Source organism: Sus scrofa, chromosome 17, assembly GCF_000003025.6.
Source record: "Sus scrofa isolate TJ Tabasco breed Duroc chromosome 17, Sscrofa11.1, whole genome shotgun sequence".
Taxonomy (NCBI): domain Eukaryota; kingdom Metazoa; phylum Chordata; class Mammalia; order Artiodactyla; family Suidae; genus Sus; species Sus scrofa.
The window spans coordinates 53,775,809-53,793,145 of record NC_010459.5 but is presented as its reverse complement, the minus strand read 5'-3'; the positions used below and the strand labels follow the sequence as shown (position 1 = coordinate 53,793,145).

General features: G+C 39.5%; 1 long non-coding RNA gene across 2 annotated transcripts in view; it reads right to left on the bottom strand.

Moving 5' to 3' along the window:
* Positions 643 to 17,337, bottom strand: part of LOC102158953 — an 87,333-nt gene continuing 70,638 nt past the window's right edge. Inside the window, exons 3-4 of one of the 2 annotated variants that reach the window (XR_002340042.1) lie at positions 6,261 to 6,395; positions 643 to 1,257 (exon numbers count right to left, since the gene is read on the bottom strand). This is a non-coding gene — a long non-coding RNA (uncharacterized LOC102158953). The remainder of the gene's footprint in view (positions 1,258 to 6,260; positions 6,396 to 17,337) is intronic. The other variant, XR_002340044.1, reaches the window with a different exon arrangement.

The following is a 17,337-nucleotide window of genomic DNA, read 5'->3' as shown; positions in this document are numbered from 1 at the left end:
CACCCACGCTCTTTGCCATGTGGCTTCTTCCATCTTCACAGCCAGCAATGGACACTGTCCCTCATGTTAAATCCCTCTCATTGCTTAAATCTCTTAAAGGAGAGCCTAGTATCTCTTTCAGGGCTGACCTGATTAGGTCAGGCCCACCTAGGACAATCTCCCTATCTCAAGGTCAGTTGATTATCCATCTTAATTTATATCAGCGAAATCCTTTTTTCTATAGGAGTGATACTTCATCATATTCACGGGTTCCTCTTACACTTAAGGGGGGGGGGAATTATGCAAGACAAGGGTCACCGTAGATCATATTAGAATGCTGCCTACAACCTCTGGTATTAGCATAGGATGAACAAAGACCTAATAATATATACATAGAAATTATTAACCTTGCAACCCTAACAACTAAATGGGTCCTCCCTGTGCTCAGCTACAGTTATTTAAGTTGCTCAATTTCTCTAAACCTCAGAGAACTTCCTTTTACTAATGTTTTAAAAGCAGTAGTATATACCTCAAAAGGTTGTTGTGAGGAATAAGGATTAACTCCAGGTGACTACCTGGCATAGTAACTGACAAAGAGGAGGCACTGAGCAGCTCTCAGCTTTTAGAGTTAATATTAGCATTGCTGTTAATATCTTTATTGCTATTCATATTTGAACTATTTGACCAGAGTTGAGATAAGCCCAGAATGAGTTCCTAGCACAGCTGAGAAAATCTCTGTGGCTTGTGTGTTTTAACATGGATTCTGGGAGCAATAAACCTGGTCACTGATGCATCAACTCAGGAATAAAAGCAAGTGGCCCCTGGCAAGAAAAGAACAAGAATATCTCACATTCCAGCTCCATTTATAAGAGACGAATCACTCTTTATAGATTCCTCAGACAATAGGACCACAAAGGCTTCCAGAGAGGAAAGCCTGAGATTTTCTAATATATGGACAAAAATGTACAATTCCTCAAAGCACAGTCTCCATCCAAAGCAAACAAACAACTGAAAAAAATGAGAATGCCCCATTCATTTTAAACTACCACTAGCTTCTCATCTGCATTTGCTTTAATTTAAAGAACATTGTGCATCAGGCTATTTCCTACCAGACACAACTTACTTCATCTCCTTTTGCTTCATTAGTTAAGGGAAGCACTAAAGGAGGTGAGGTGGGGGTTGTTTCATGTGGGGGGACTATGTCCTTTCTGGAAGCATCAGCCTCTTCAGCTGGTGAAGATAAGGAAGTATTTTCTGATTTTTGTCTGGAACAGTGGCCTCCAAAGTAAAAAAAAAAAAAAAAAAAAAAAAATTAGGCAAGGAAAAAAAGACAATATTAGACTTTCTATTTATACTGATTTCCATACTAAAACAAGAAAGAAATTGAGCTTTGTTATAATTTAATAAGCAGCTTGGCACTCATCTCATTTGATCTGAGTTGGCTGCATATGGTGTTGTGGGAATCCTGAAAGAAGATGGGAATCCTACAACCCACAGAATTTGTATTCCTCCTAGCCTACTTTTTGAGGTTTTTGAGGTTTTTCACAATTTATACATGCCCAGTCATGTGGATTCACAGACTGCACTATCTGCTCCTACCTGTAACAGCTCTAATAAAAACGGCAAGTGGCTTAAAAATTCCTGCAAAGAAATCTGAGTTGGAGGAAAGACCAAGAATGCAAGTATCTGCATTCAACAAGTAAACGGCAGAACTTCTCCCACTCCTAGTATGAGTTTTTTGTCAGTTATGTAGTGATGAAAATAAAATAATGATTATCAACTCATATCTGCCAAGAAATCAAACCTGAAACCCACAGAGTTATCAAGAAGATAATCTGAAGTATAGATTTACATTTATATCCATGGTCCGACATTTTCTGGATGTATATTATCTCAGTCCTCGACCTTCTCATCTACAGCTTCCCATGTTTCCCAAATTTTTGGTTGGGATTTTTTTTATTTGATGAAGAGTTATCAAGCATGTATTTTATTTCTGATAACAACCTATGCTCTGGGAAAAGAGCAGAAAACAAGACATGCATAGCATCTTCTTCTGGGAGTTTATATTCCATGGAGAGAGGGAGGAGGACTACATTTCTGGTGGTTGATAAGATCTATGAAATAAAGTCCAGTGATGACAGGGAGTTGAGGGGGGGTTCATAGTTGAGAGGAGATGGTCAGGAAAGGATCCTGAGAAGGTGGTTTTGAGCTGATCCCTGAAAGATGGGAAGAAGCCAGCCATGGAAAGAGCTGATAGAAGAGAACTCAAGGTAGAAGTCGCGAGATGAATTATGGATTGAATTACATTCCCCCCACACACACACCAGTAACGCTGAAACACCAACTCCCTGTACCTGGAATATGACCTTATTTGGAAATATGGTCTTTGAGGATGTAATCAAGTTCAGATGAGGTCTATTTGATTAGGGCAAACCGTAATTCAATGGTGTCCTTATAAGAAAGGAGACACACAGAGAGAGGGAGACAGCCATGTGACAACAGAGGCAGAGACTGAAGTGATGAGTCTACTAACCAGGGAACACTAAAGTCAGCTGGCATGCAAGGAGCTTGGGGAAATGCATAGGATAGATTCTCCCCTAGATCCTTCAAAGGGACCATGACCCTGCCAACACTTGGATCTCAGCCTCCTGCCTCCAGAACTGTGAGAAAATAGATTTCTGCTGTCTTTAGCCACCCAGTTTGTGGTACTTTGTTACAGCAGCCCTCAGAAAAAAATACAGGGGGGAATAAGCTTCTTGTTCAACAGACAAAAAAGAAGAGCAGGAATGTGGGACTACAGAGGATAGAGTGAGTAAGATGAACAGAGTTGGAAGGGGGCGCACAGCCAGGACCTTATCAAAGCAGGAGGGCCAGTGAGCTTGGAGATAATTATTCCTGTTAAGAGCTTGGAGTGGCTTTTAAAACCTTAGCAAGCAGCATTATTTAAATGCTGAAAGGAGGGACCATCAACTGTGTTAAGTGAGCCCAGAAACATCCTTTGGAACCAGGAGTCACTCAGAAATCATGTCAGATGCTAAATCTGTTCTTGAGCCTTCTGATCTTTCTACCACAAACCATAATTTGCAAATTGTTTGCCCTGTTAAATTCACTAATATCATTCCAGAATGATGCATATATTTTCTACAAATGTGAATATATACATACATGTAAACATATACATTTTGCACATTGTCCCAAATCAATGCAGCATTCTTAAGGAAGAAACAGGCACCAGTTCCTGCTACCTGTGGTCAACCTAGGTTTTGAGGTTTTTTTCCCCTCTTTCTCTCTTGAAGCATGGAAATACTGCATTTTGCATGTTTTTCCCCACTGTGATCATTCTGATTTTGTGACTGTGTATTAGTTACCCTGGCAACATGGCAGACGTGGATCTGATTGGTCCAGTTGACAGGTTTATTGTCAGAGCCGTGGGCCCAGTTTTGAGTGGTAGATGTGTACATATTAACCAGAGCTACACAGAAAAGCTTGGCCAAGAAAACTCGCTCTATCAGAATTTCTGCATCCCTTCTGCCAGCCAAAAGGACCCTTTCTTCTCCTGCTGTCAATGTCCCTTGTACTGCATTAGGGAAGATGCAAGAGCTAGTCTGTATCTTTGATACATGTTAGAAAATGTGCTCAGTATTGGTATGTTCAGCCTATAGCGCAGAACGCATTTATTTGTAATGAGAAATTAATTCTCAAGGAAGCTAAGGGAGAATGGTCCAATTGCTGAACCATGGGATTAGAACCTGTTACACAGCCTTAATTCCGACTTGCTGTGCAATCTGGAATGAGCCACATAGTCAGCCAAATGCTTTGTTTTCTGTAAATAAATTTAATTCATAAAGAAAGAGCCTTAAGAATGAGGTCTTAGGAACATAGTATGCTAAACATTTAAACTGGGACAAAATTCTAACCTAGTTTATGCCAACCATATTGAATCATTTATTTATTCAATTTACCGGATACATCATTACTTATTAGAGACTGGCTCTATTCATTAGCCAATAACCTAGGAAAAAAAAAAAAAAACAAGCCTTTACCTATAGCTGAACATTCTTTTAGCTAATGAATAACAAATCCCAGAACAGAATCCAGTCCAGTCCAGTACAGACACCTCACAAAGTAATAACTACATTTTTATTTGCACAAATTTCTCATAGACATACCTGGCTCACTTTTCACAACCTTTGCATTTTCAAAAGCATGTCACTGACGCCTAGCTCTACCACTCTCTCCGCATTTGAATGTATTATATTTAACTGTGCTATATAACCAGCCTAGTCTTAATATAGACGTAAAAGTCACTGGCAAGCAGTCATTTTTCACCTGGGTTAAGTGTTACAGTATGTTCAGCTCCAGTAAAGCTAACATTTAGGCTGTCCAATTTCAAAGAAAAAAAAAAAATCTGAAGGGAAAAGAGACAAGAACCACATTCCAAACAGTCTTCCAAAAAAAAAAAAAAAAAAATGACTGCATAGTAATAATTAATTCCTCTGCTAAAGTTACCAGGAAAAAAAAATGTGCCTTCTGAATTTCCTATTTTCCCCCATTGAGAATAAATGCCTTGTTAATCGTGCATAGAATAAGAAGAGAATCAGAGTATGACAGGGAACCAACCAACTCCTTCAGGATTTAGCCAATAAACCAACTGATAGGAGTTCTCAACTGTCACTTACTTTCTAGGATATCACCTTACCTGCCTGCGTTTTGTTGGTAAATTTTATTTACAAGGCTATCAGTAGTTCATACCAAATACTGTTTATAAATCTGCTAGTTTTCCTGCATATGGCACAATTATATAGCCTGAGATTTGTGTGAGCAGCATTATTTTGTAAGTGTATACATTTGAAATATATCACAATTTTTATAACCCTCCTTTGGTATGTGTTCATTGAGGACGTAACAGACTGGGTACCCCAAAATGGAAACGGCCTGAGCCTCTTGACCTGAGAGGTCTGCTGGCTGCAGTATTTGTGCACAAGCAAAGTCCTTCAGGAAACAATTGTCTCTTGGGAGGGAGGTTGGGACCTTTGGTAAGAAGCAGCTTCCTGGGGTTCCTTCATGGCTCAGTGGAAACGAATCTGACTAGTATCCATGAGGTCACAGGTTCGATTCCTGGCATGGCTCAGTGAGTTAAGGATCCGGCATTGCTGTGAGCTGTGGTGTAGGTCGCAGACACAGCTTGGATCTGGTATTGCTGTGGCTGTTTTGTAGGCCGGCAGCTACAGCTCTGATTCGACCTCCATATGCCATAGGTGCGACCCTAAAAATACAAAAAAAAAAAAAAAAAAAAAAAAAAAAGCTTCCTCATTGAGCACCAGCCTTGGGCCTCTCCTCCCTGACTGGTCCCACCCTCAGAAGCATTTCTTACAACTCTGGGCCACAGACAACTGCCCAGAACACCAACTTCAGATTTTCAGGGAAGATACTGGCAAAGCAAGAAAATGAAAACTGTAATGTAAGTCTGTGCAAACAGCCTTCATTGAAAGAACAATAATAACAAGGGCAGGGCTGGGAAGCAGGCGGTAAAAAGTAACAACAAAACCCCATTTGGAGCCAACAAAGATAATTGGAGGGAAAGCAAAGGATGGAGCCCAAATGAAAGATTCCAAGCAGACCTAGAGAAAGGACGCGGTGACGTGCAAGGAGACAAAAGGACGCAGGCACTAATAAAACAGAGGGACAATGAAAACACATCACGAAGCTTTGCAGTGCTGCACACAAGCCAAGGCAGTATACACGCCAATAAAAGCAGGGAAGTGGGGAACAAAGGATGTCATAGCAACCTCAGTGAGCCCCGTGGTGCTACCCATTGCAGTGCTCCTGGTCATCCATAAAGGAGACTCCAGATCCCAACCAGGCGTTCACACGGGGAGGGCTGGGGCCGCTGCAGTGAGAGGGGTCCAGGCCCCTGCAGTGCACTCCTGTCTCCCTTCCTTCCTTCCCCCATAAAATCCAAGCCAGGTCTGTGCCAAGCTGCCCCCTCCCTTCTCCCAACAGCTGCTTTTCTAAAATGCAGGGAAACATAATCTGGACGCAGCGTCCTGACACACTCATGTCTTCAGTTATGTTTCCCCAGTTGTTTCAGATCTGGGTAAAGCAGCCTTCCCCTGTGCCCTCCAAAACGCCACTGTTCCTTTGAAAACAAAGACAAGATAATAACAAAAGAAAGGGGAAAGCTTATAAATGTGTTTTGCCTGATCTTGCGAAATCAAGCATCCCACCGTTCGAATTCATTTGGGATTGTGGATTTCCAGTGAGATATAAAGCTCATTTACCTGTATCTAATTCAAAAGAGAAACGCTCATTTCCTTCCACCTCTATCTTGTACTTAAATTACAGGTCTTTTCTTTATTAATAGACCACCGTTTCTTTCTACTTCTTCTGGTTTGAGTGGGGGAAATACTGTGACACTGGGAAAAAAAAAAAAAAAGGAAAGATGAGTGTTTCTCCAGCAAGACTTGGGAGGCTGTAGAAAATAAAAGAGAACTTTTACAAGAACCTAATGGAGATACTGACATGTGTGTAAGGAAATCTAAACTTAGCAAAGTGTAAGGCAAGAACAGGCTTTCTCACTTTGTTTCTGTATCTGGAAAGTTTCAGCGGCTGGTACCATATGAATATTTATTAATGCATTGTGAATCAGAACCTGTGATTATTACTCAAACCATCTTTTTACCTTACAAGCTTCAACTAGAAGAATAAAAACACATCTGCTTCTGCTCTTCCCATATTTTATTCAATGTTTTAACAGCTTTGCTGTAAATATCTCATCCATTACGATTCAGTTGTGACTATATCGGCTTCACGTCTCCTGTTTTATTACTGTCATTGCAGTGAAACAACACACTGTTAATTCTGTTAACTAACAAGTTCATTGTTCAAGCTAGTCAGCGATCTCCTGTTTGTTGGGTCCACATGTTAAAAGAGAATTGGTTATAAATCAAACAAAGAAGGGCTTGAATGAGACGTGTTCCCTTTGTTCAGAGGAGTGGGTCTTTACTTGAGATTTTCGTTTCATATGCTGTTGTGGAAGAGATGAGTACATCTGAAGATGGGGCCAAATCCAATCATACTGGTCGAAGACGAACACACTACGCAACCCTTCAAGAATTCAGCTCTGGGATGGGCAGGCATGCTCACAGCTTCAGATTCTCTGCATGCAAGCTGCACCTCCGTTATAGCTCCCAGCCAACGAAGACCTTGTAAACCTGTCTTCTTCTAGATTCTTTCCAGCAAAAAACGTGCTCGTATTTCCTTTCTTCTAGATGTAACTTAACTGGTCAGTCAGTGGGGTCTGACAGTTAAGAACGTGGTTTCTCTGCAGCCCAGCAGACCTGGTTTGCTTTCCAGCTCTGACACTTCCTGTTGAATGCACTTGGATGCTTTACTTAGCATCCATGAACCTCATCTGTAGAATGGGAGCAGCTAATCACACTTCCTCATCAGATGGTTTTAACAACTGCAAGGAGCCAGTCTTTGCAAAGTTCTGTATCAATGCAATGATTTGAAGGAAATCACTACATATATTTCAAGAATAAAAATTAGTTAATTTAGGTAGTAGGTATGTACCGGTTAGCCATTATTATGATAATGTTGAAACACACACCCATCGGCTTAAAACAAGGAGCATTTATTTAAATCAAGGGTATGCAGATCAGAGATTTGGACTTGGCTGGGCTGCACTGGACAGTTTTTCTAGTCAGTCATGTGAGGTTCATTCACTCTCTGTCTTGCTGTTGGCTGCTGCACCTGAACCAAATGTGTGATTCTCCAGCAAGCTAGCCTGGATATTTTCCTGGTAGAGATAGAGGAGCAAAGGAGAGGCTCCTTGGGTAATATTTGCTAGTATCCTCACTGATCAAAGCAAGTTTCATGTTCGGCCTACAAACAGGGTGGGGGTAGACAGAATGCCCCATCCAGAATGGCTGTATCTTAGGGTGGCTAACATTCTGGTTTTCCCAGGATGGAGGACTTTCAGTGTTAAAGCTGGAGCCGTCCTGGACAAAGATGGATGCACCAGTAACTCTGTGGGCATCATTATGGAGCAAGAACATGGATACAAGAAGGGTCTTATAAAAGGGACTCAGAAGCTGCCTATCAAGAAAGACTTGGTTTGATGGTCATGGCACTGATTTTTCTGCATTTGCTGTTTTTGCTGCTGTTATCTCCACCAAAGTGGCAACCAAACACTGGAACATGGAGACTGGCTGACAAGGAGTCACCCTATGGAGGACCTGCTTGTTTTGTTAGCAGTGAACTGTCAAGTTCACAGGAGGTATCTCTGCCCCACCCCCACCTTCCAGAGCTCTCCCCAGGGCACCTGATGAATAGAGCCTATCCTTAACCCTGAACTCTGACAGGGAAATCTGGGAAGTATACTACTGAGCTTTCCAAACACCCGGAAGAGGAGGGAGAAATGGAGTGTGAAAGGGTCCAAGTAGCTTCCACAAAGGCATGGCTCATGGGGAGTGTTACCAGCTGTGGGGGTAGTGGTGGTGGGCAGGGTCATTCAGATTGGTTCACTGATGCGACCTGATACTAACCCCCAGGCCAGTAACCCTCTCTCTAGTTAAGTTAAAATTATAGGCAAACAGGTTACCTGCTAAAATATGATTGCTAGAAGGCTATCTTCAAAAAGGCAGAATCATTGTAAAGAAAATGGTTTTTATAGCATTTCAGTCTCCAGAGACAATTGGGGAATTTTTAAGGAAGCACAAACCTTTTTTCACCTTGTTTTGTTTTAGGTTTTGCTGGGTTTTCTTTTCTAATTCCTCTTCTGAAAATTATCTGGGTATGCTCAAACTCTGAAAGGTTTTATCCAAACTCTGGGTGAAGATTTACATCAGTACTCATCACTTTAGCCCAGCTGACTTCTCTGTGATCATATAGTTATGAAATAAATAAGAAAAGATAACAAATTCTGAGAGCATCTGAAATGAGCACCACAGATCCTGGCCTATAGCTGACCTATTCTTAAGAAAGAGAGAAAAAAAAAAAAAACCTTATCTTAAGAAGGTCATTTGAGTCTACTGATTTCAAAACACAAATGAGCTGAATTTATTAGGAAAAAATCTGGTTCATTAGCGATAATTTTTCTAAGATATAGTTCCTTAAGGAGAACATACCTTAGCTGTGATTCTAACTCCGTCTCCTGAGAAATCCTGGATGCCTGCTGATCATTTTGAATTCCTTGCCACCCTTAACTTTCTGGCTGCATGTTAGAAATCATTTTAAATGAATTGAATAAAATTCACAAGTGTTATGTGCCAGCAAATGATGAACTCACAGGAAATACGACTCAAATCCACTTTTTTCATTTGTTTTTTGTTTTTTTCCTAATAATAAATAGAAATGAACAAATGTGGTTTTAATGACATCTTGGAGTGAGAGCTTTTATTGATATACTATCAGTTGGAAGCGTGTAATGCTTTGGTGAAATAAACTCCATTCCGCATATTTATAACCAGATTGAAAAAGGTGTGTTTGTTATTTTGTGTGACACAGCCTAATGAGAGTGACGTTTTCTATATGAAGATATACATGCACCATCATAAAAACAAACAATATTCCAACTTACAAAATGTTTCATTGATTGAAGATGTTTTTGTATTTACTTAGTTTCTAATTGCTTTTTTAACCTGTGCTCACAAACTTTATACAAATATCTCCTCCTCTTTCCTGTAAAGCTATCAACAGATGCTCCAAACTGTGTCAGATGAAACAAAAGGTGGAGTATCTGTTTAGAGTGAGGAGCCCTACTTTGGACTGCTGCAGTTCTGGCATTAGCCGTTTACAATTTGCATCAGGTAAATCTCTTTGGGTTGCAAAAAAAATAGAAACTGCTTGACAAAAAAAGGGAATCCACTGACCCATATACGTTAAGGGTAGATAGCTGGCTTCAGACACAGTGGGATGAAGGTACTCATATGATGTAATCAAAAGCTGGTATCCCTTCAGCTCTCAGCTTTGCTTTCTGGTTTGTGTTAGCTTTCTTTGAGAATGGGGTCTCTCCACAAAGTTACAAGATGATAACAGCTCCAACACACACACACACACACACACACACACACACACACACACACACTCTCTCTCTCTCTCTCTCTCTCTTTCCTCCTTTCCCCCCCTCCTTTCCACCCCCATCAGGTTAAGACAGTCAAAAATCTGCCTACTATTGGCTCAAACTGCTCATATGCACAATCTTGAACCATTAATTGTTACCAGTGTATGTTAGCTATCGACTGCTATGTAACAAATTATATCCCCAAACTTCGCAGCTTAAAACAACATGCATTTATGATGTCAAAATTTCAATGGGTCAAGGATCCAAGCAAGGCTTGACCAGGTCCTCCAGCTCAGGGTCTCTCACAGGCTGCAGTCAAGGTGTTGGTCAGGGGTCTAGACAACTTGTCATCCAACTGGGGTAGGATCTACTCCAGAATCACTTGGGTAAGATTCAGTTCCTTGTGGGTTGTTGGACTGAGGGCTACTAGGCAGAAGCCATTCTCTCTTCTTTGTTACATGCGCCTCTCCTTAGGGCAATTCATAACAGGATGGCCAATCTCATCAGAACAAGCAAACAAGAGAGAGACAGAGAGATGGAATCCACAGCCTTTGATCCTAATCTCAGAAGGGACAACCTTTTAAATATCACTTTTGCCATATTTTATTCATTAAATAGTAAATTAGTAGCAAGGTGCAGGCCAGCCATGCTCAAGTGGAAGGAATTACACAAAGCAGTGACTAGCAGGAGGTGGGGTTCATGGGAGACATTCCAGAAGCTCCTATCACAAGGGGTAATGAAATTTGCTGATTGGTTTAAATATGAATTTTCCATGTGAAGATACAGGTTTTATCAACAGTTGTTTTAGTCTGTATAATAATGCACTGAGTGGCTACATCAGAGCTTTTTTTAACTTTAAATTTATTAAACTGAGTTGTTTACAAGGTTTTTTAAATGTCCTTTGCTACTACATTTTAAAAAATCACTTGAAAATCCTATCTAGGAAAAACTAAAATCAAATGCTCATGGAGCAAGGGAATGCTATCTCTCTAAAGGAACAGCAGCCACTCAGATCCAGTTTCCTGTCAACATGTAGGAACATGAACACGGTATTAATAGGACTCCTGACTTTTCAAGAAAAATAGGATTTTATACTTGTATAAAAACATGAACACGGTATTAATAGGACTCCTGACTTTTCAAGAAAAATAGGAATTTTATACTTGTATAAAAACAAATTATAAATTTATTAAATGTATAGTTGTATACTTGTATTATTAAATTTATACCTGTATGTGAAGACTCCATTAAAAACAAAACATTGTTTAGGTAACAAGTGAGCTGGCCAAAAAAACTGATCTGAGTGGGAGTCACTACACTGGCTCCCAGTTTGAGACTTATGACCCAGTAGCTGTACTTTTGAAATCAATCCTAAGGAGAAAAAAGAACAGGAAATAGCAAAACTATGGAGACCATAAAAAGATCAGTGGTTGCCAGCGATTAGATGGAAAGGAGGAGTGAATCAGTTGAGCACTGTAGATATTTAGGGCAGTGAAACTATTCTGTATGACACTATAATGGTAGATACGTATCATTACACATTTGTCAAAACCCACAGAATGTACATTATCAAGAGTGAACCCCAATGCAAACTACGGACTTTAGGTGACAATGATGTCTATACAGGCTCACTGGCTGCAGCAAAAATACCTGTCTGGTGCACTGATAATGCAGGAGGCTATGGGTTTTCCAGGGATGTTTATGGAAAATCTCTATACCTTCCACTTAATTGTGCTATGAACTTAAAAGTGTTCTAGAAAAATAAAGTTTAAGGGAGATCTCTTGTGGTGCAGTGGGTTAAGGATCTGCAGCTTGGGTCGCTACTATGGAGTAGGTTCAATTCCTGGCCCGGGAACTTCCACCTGCCATGGGTGCGGTCAATAACAAAAATAAATAAATAGAGTCTATTTAAAAAGGAAATAAAATTCTTTAAGAATTACAACTACGTAAAACAAACAAGTATAAAGTTACACCTATCTGTCTACCAGAAAGAAATACATTTATAGACTAACAAGTGCCTTTGAGGGATGGAGTTATGTGTTTGTTTTTTCTCTTGGTCTATTTTCCAAATCCTCTTCAATAAGCAAATGGGGTATAGGCAGTCCTCACTATCCACAGAAATGTGGGACCATAAAAATGACTATGCAATCTGAAACTGTGCAAACTGATATTAATAATCAGTGGTAAAAATTCCAGTCGTATCATGACCTTTAAAAGTGTTGATCAAAACTTTAAAGCCGTCTTACTGTCGGTTATAAATGCATAGAGGAATGAAAAATGGTATAACTAGAATTTATTTAGTATATATATTTTCATCATTGGAAACACTGAAAATCAAAGAATTGATTGTTTTGTGAAAACTTAAGTAGTTTGCATACTGCTATTCTTTTCACTATATAACAGCGAAAATTTGCAATACAAAGAGAACATCTTTTCCATGCCTTGGTAAATTGTCATACTTAATTCTAAGCCGGCATCAGCTTCTAATATTTTGACCTTAGTACTTTCAATGTGCACTATCTCTGAGATCTCCTAAATGTGAAGATTTTTGCCAGCTTCACTTTATCTGGGACATCTTCATCCTTCTTGTCAGGTTTTCCTCATTTTTTGATAACGTATCCACTCTCAGGCTGAGCATTTAGAGTCTCTCACAGAGGCAGCATCAACATTTCTGTCAGATACTTCTGTGATAATTCCACCATGTTCATTAAGAATTTCACCTCCTGTATCACTTGATGTTCCTTTGTTAACTTTTATCTTTGTTAACCAATTCCTTCTTTGTTCGTTTTTAGGAAATGTTCAGAGGGTTATCACTGGAAGTCAAGGAGGCAACACAACCACACACTTTGCTGTCTGTTTGTGGACTGAACACAGATGCACAAGGACTAGTACAGACTGGGGAAGGCACATCCGATGGATCGCTGCCAGAGGTGTACATCTGCTATTCATATAGCGACTCATGGGCTAAAGAGCCAGCTATGGGGTTTGTATTTTATGCAGTCACTCAGTTAATATACCATGGTACTCCCCTGAATCGTGTTTGGAGGGACTGATGTTATTTAACTAAAACACAGTAACTAAAATTAATGCATAGCAGAACCATACAAAGCAAGGACTGCTAGTACTCTGATGTTAGAAAAATTAACATTATCATAAAAGAAAATGATTCTGCTCCCCTCCCCCCCTTTTTTTTTGGTCACAGGCAGATTCAAGGACTAAAGATAGACCACTGAAAAAGACACACTGTGGGTTGAGTTCCTTTGATTTATGACCCTGGAGACCTCACAGAACATGTTGTAATACTGTTTTGTTCAGACTCCCTGTGAATAGGTACATCTGGAGACATATATATTTATGGAAAATGATAAATATTTTTTCTCCTCTACCTTATGTCTAAGTAGGTCATGTTAGCAGTATTTTGAGTACCTATTACATTTCATCCAATGTATTTCTAAGAGCATGTTAAATGTAGCTATAGGCTGCCCATGGGTGATGAGAGCGAGCATCTCTCACCTCAAAGTCCTGTAAATATGATTGTCCTCCGGGAGTTAGACTGAGAAACCAGAGCATCATGGATCAAGGCAGAGAAAAGCAAAGTCAACTTAGAAATGTAATTTTTAAAACCACTTGATGTCTGTAATAGATGCAAAATGGATAAAATTCAACAATTCTTCATGTTTTTTTTTTTTAATATGAGGAACTTGGCAAAATAGCAGTGTGAAGGAAATTCTTTAACAAGGTAAACACAAAGAGCAAACATCATTTTCCTGTTGAGACTTTAGAATTGTTATCAAAGCTAGCAATACAACAAGCATGCCCCAACATGCTCTGAAGGTCCCAGCCCATGCTTTAAGAAAAGGCAAGCAAATAGGAGGAGTAAGGATTAGAAAGGAAATGATTACCATCATCATCGCAGCCAACAAGATCATCAATAAATAAAATAGAGATTCAACACCTGATTACAACAAAGAAAAAAATGGATCAAAGTTGCTAGATAGCAGGTAGACATTTAAAATGTCCTAGACTCTAGAAATAATTAATTAGAAAATTTCAGGACATGTTGATGTGACTCCTAAGCTAGCAAAGCTAGAGGTAACCAGAATGAAGGTATGAATACAGATAAGCAAACATGTGAATACTTATGGAACTCGGTAAGCCACTAACTCAGGGACAATGGGAATCACAGAGGCCAGTATCAATGAAGCCCAGGCAAACCTAGCTGATGACACAGATATCTGATATAAAGGTCAAATATGCCACAGCTGTGAAACCAGTCTGTACATAAAGCCATTACATTTCCCAGTCACATATGACTCAATTAGCTGAGGTCACTCCTTTTCTTAAGATTTCAACAAATTCACGCTGTGCCCTTTGTTTAACAGTCTGGAAATCCAACGCTGCCCCACAATTTAAGTTCAACCAAAGCGGGTTGGGCAGAGTCAGCATTTTTGAGCCCATTAGCAATGAATCATACCTTTCCAGGAAGGCAGTCTTATCCAGGGTCCAACCCTCTTCTTTCCCTCAAAGTTAAGAATAAGATATTCATGAATTTCCCATGAACTGCATGCCACCAAATCCTTTGAGAGATTTGACCATTTAAGGCATATCCCCTTAGCCCAGAAAAAGTGCATACTCATGAAAATATTACACATATTTCCAGGAGGTTTAGAGATCTCCTAAATCCTATTCAAAAGACCCTAAATTAACCATCCTTGCTCCGCAGTGTGTGATGCATCAGTGTTCATCGGAGAGGTTCAAAATAAAGAAGCCCTTCCCATTGGCTGCGTGAGTTTGTATCTCAACTTGGCCCTTAATCAGCTGTGTGAGCTTGATTATATACCTAACTTCTCTGGGCTTCAGTGTTACCATTTGCAATGGGAATCGTAATAGTCCTATCTCACGAAGTAATTATGACAATCAAATGAGACAAGGTTGGGAAAGCTGTTGACACAGTACCTGCCAGGTGATAAATGACCAATAAATGTTAGTTGTTATTATTTTATTAACTGTGCTATGACTGCTTTGTCTTTTGTTTCAGCTTTTTAAGACATAGAGTTTTTCAGCCTCCATGCTATTGATATTTGGGACTAGGTAGCTCTTTGTTTGGGGGGCTTTTCCTGTTCACTGATGTTTAGCAGTGTTCCTGAACTCTATGTACTAGGTGCCAGAAACACCCCACCACTGTGAATACTAAAAGTGTATCCTAACATTTACATCTATCCCTTGGTGGGCAAACTATCCCCTGACCAAGAATCACTGCTCTGTATTGATTACATGGATGTATGTGTTAGGAGGTTTTGTTGTTGTTGTTGTTGTTATGGCGGAAGCAACAGTAATCATATTAATTAAAATGTTACCATTGCTGATGAAAAAGACAATGAGGCCAAGACACTTGTACTCAAAATGCAGAGAGGCTAAGTGAGGAAGAGGAAGCGACAGTGCAAATGAGGACGGGGAAATCACAAGACACATGCATGGACAAAGGTGATTAATGTGAACCATAGGGGTTGTGAGAGATAAAGAAGAAAATAAATTTTGGCGGTAGAATGAATAAATCGGAAATGCTTAAAGGGAAAAAAATAGCTTAGCCTGGAGAATATACAAGCTGCATTAACATCTGGAAGAGGTCAACAGAGACTGAATATTAAAAACAGAGAAATTGGTTCTAGAGATTCCATGAGAGGTCAACATCATTGATTCAGGATAAGGCAGGACAATTTGATATGGAATTAAAAGGTAGAGCCTGGGGTTGAGAAATCCTTGGAACACGACCAAGGCTGACGTTGGGAGGAGACCTTGCCTATTATATTTGAAAGATACAAACATCTTAAAAGAAATTAACACAGTATATTCATTGCTGAAACAAAATTAATATCTCATGATATGTGGTCCATCTACTGCTGTAAAGTTGTTTCATATTCTGAGTAAACACTATTTATGGGGGTCAAAGTCTCTCTGAAAAGAGAGCAGTTCAGAGAAGTTAAGCATCAGCCCTGATCAAAAGGTGGGATAGAGGAGTTCCCATTGTGGCTCAGCGGGTTACAAACCCAACTAATATCCATGAGGATGCAGGTTTGATCCCTGGCCTTGTTCAGTTAGTTAAGGATCCAGTGTTGTTGCTAATAACATCACTAATTATTAGAGAAATGCAAATCAAAATAAAATGAGGTACCATCTTACACCAGTCAGAATGGCCATCATTAATAAGTCTACAAATAACAAATGCTGGAGAGGATGTGGAGAAAAGGGAATCCTCCTACACTGTTGGTGGTAATGTAAATTGGTACAACCACTATGGAAAACAGTATGGAGGTTCCACAGGAAAATAAATATAGAACTACCATATGATCCAGCAATTCCACTCCCAGACATATATCAGCACAAAACTATAATTCAAAAAGATGCATGCACCCCTATGTTCATTTCAGCACTATTCACAATAGCCAAGACATGGAAGCAACCTAAATGTCCATCAACAGATGAATGGATTAAAAAGATGTGGTAATATATACAAAGAAATACTACTCAGCTATAAAAAAGAATGAAAAAATGCCATTTGCAGCAACATGGATGCAGCTAGAGATTATCATACTAAGTATGTCAGAAGGAGAAAGACAAACACCATATGAGGTCACTAATATGTGGAATCTAAAATATGGCACAAATGAACCAATCTATAGAACAGAAACAGACTTACAAACATAGAGAACAGACTTGTGGTTGCCAAGGAGGAAGGGGAGGGAGTGGGATGGACTGGGAGTTTGGGATTAGTATATGCAAACTATTACATTTAGAATGGATAAGAAATGAGGTCCCGTCATATAGCACTGGGAAGTATATACAATCGCTTGTGACAGAACATCATAGGAGATAATATAAGAAAAGGGATGTATGTATATGTATTACTGGGTCATTTTGCTGTATAGCAGAAATTGGTACAACACTGTAACTATATATATATATATATATATATATACACACACACACACAACAACTTACATATATATATATATCTCACAACAACTATACTTATTAAAATTAAAAAATAAAAAAAATGTTTAAAGGGCTCACAGTCTGTGAGTGAGACACACTCCTTCTCTTAGGTGGTAGCAACAGAAACTCAGTTGTCCTTTCAATGTTGATGTTGATTAACAGGAATCTACTGAGCTCTTTTAAGCACTTTCCGGCTACATTATATCAGGCTAAATTTTTCACTTGTTTTATGCCATTTAATCCCAACAGCAAGCTTTTGAGATGGCAGCAATTATGATCCACTTTACAGATGAGGACGC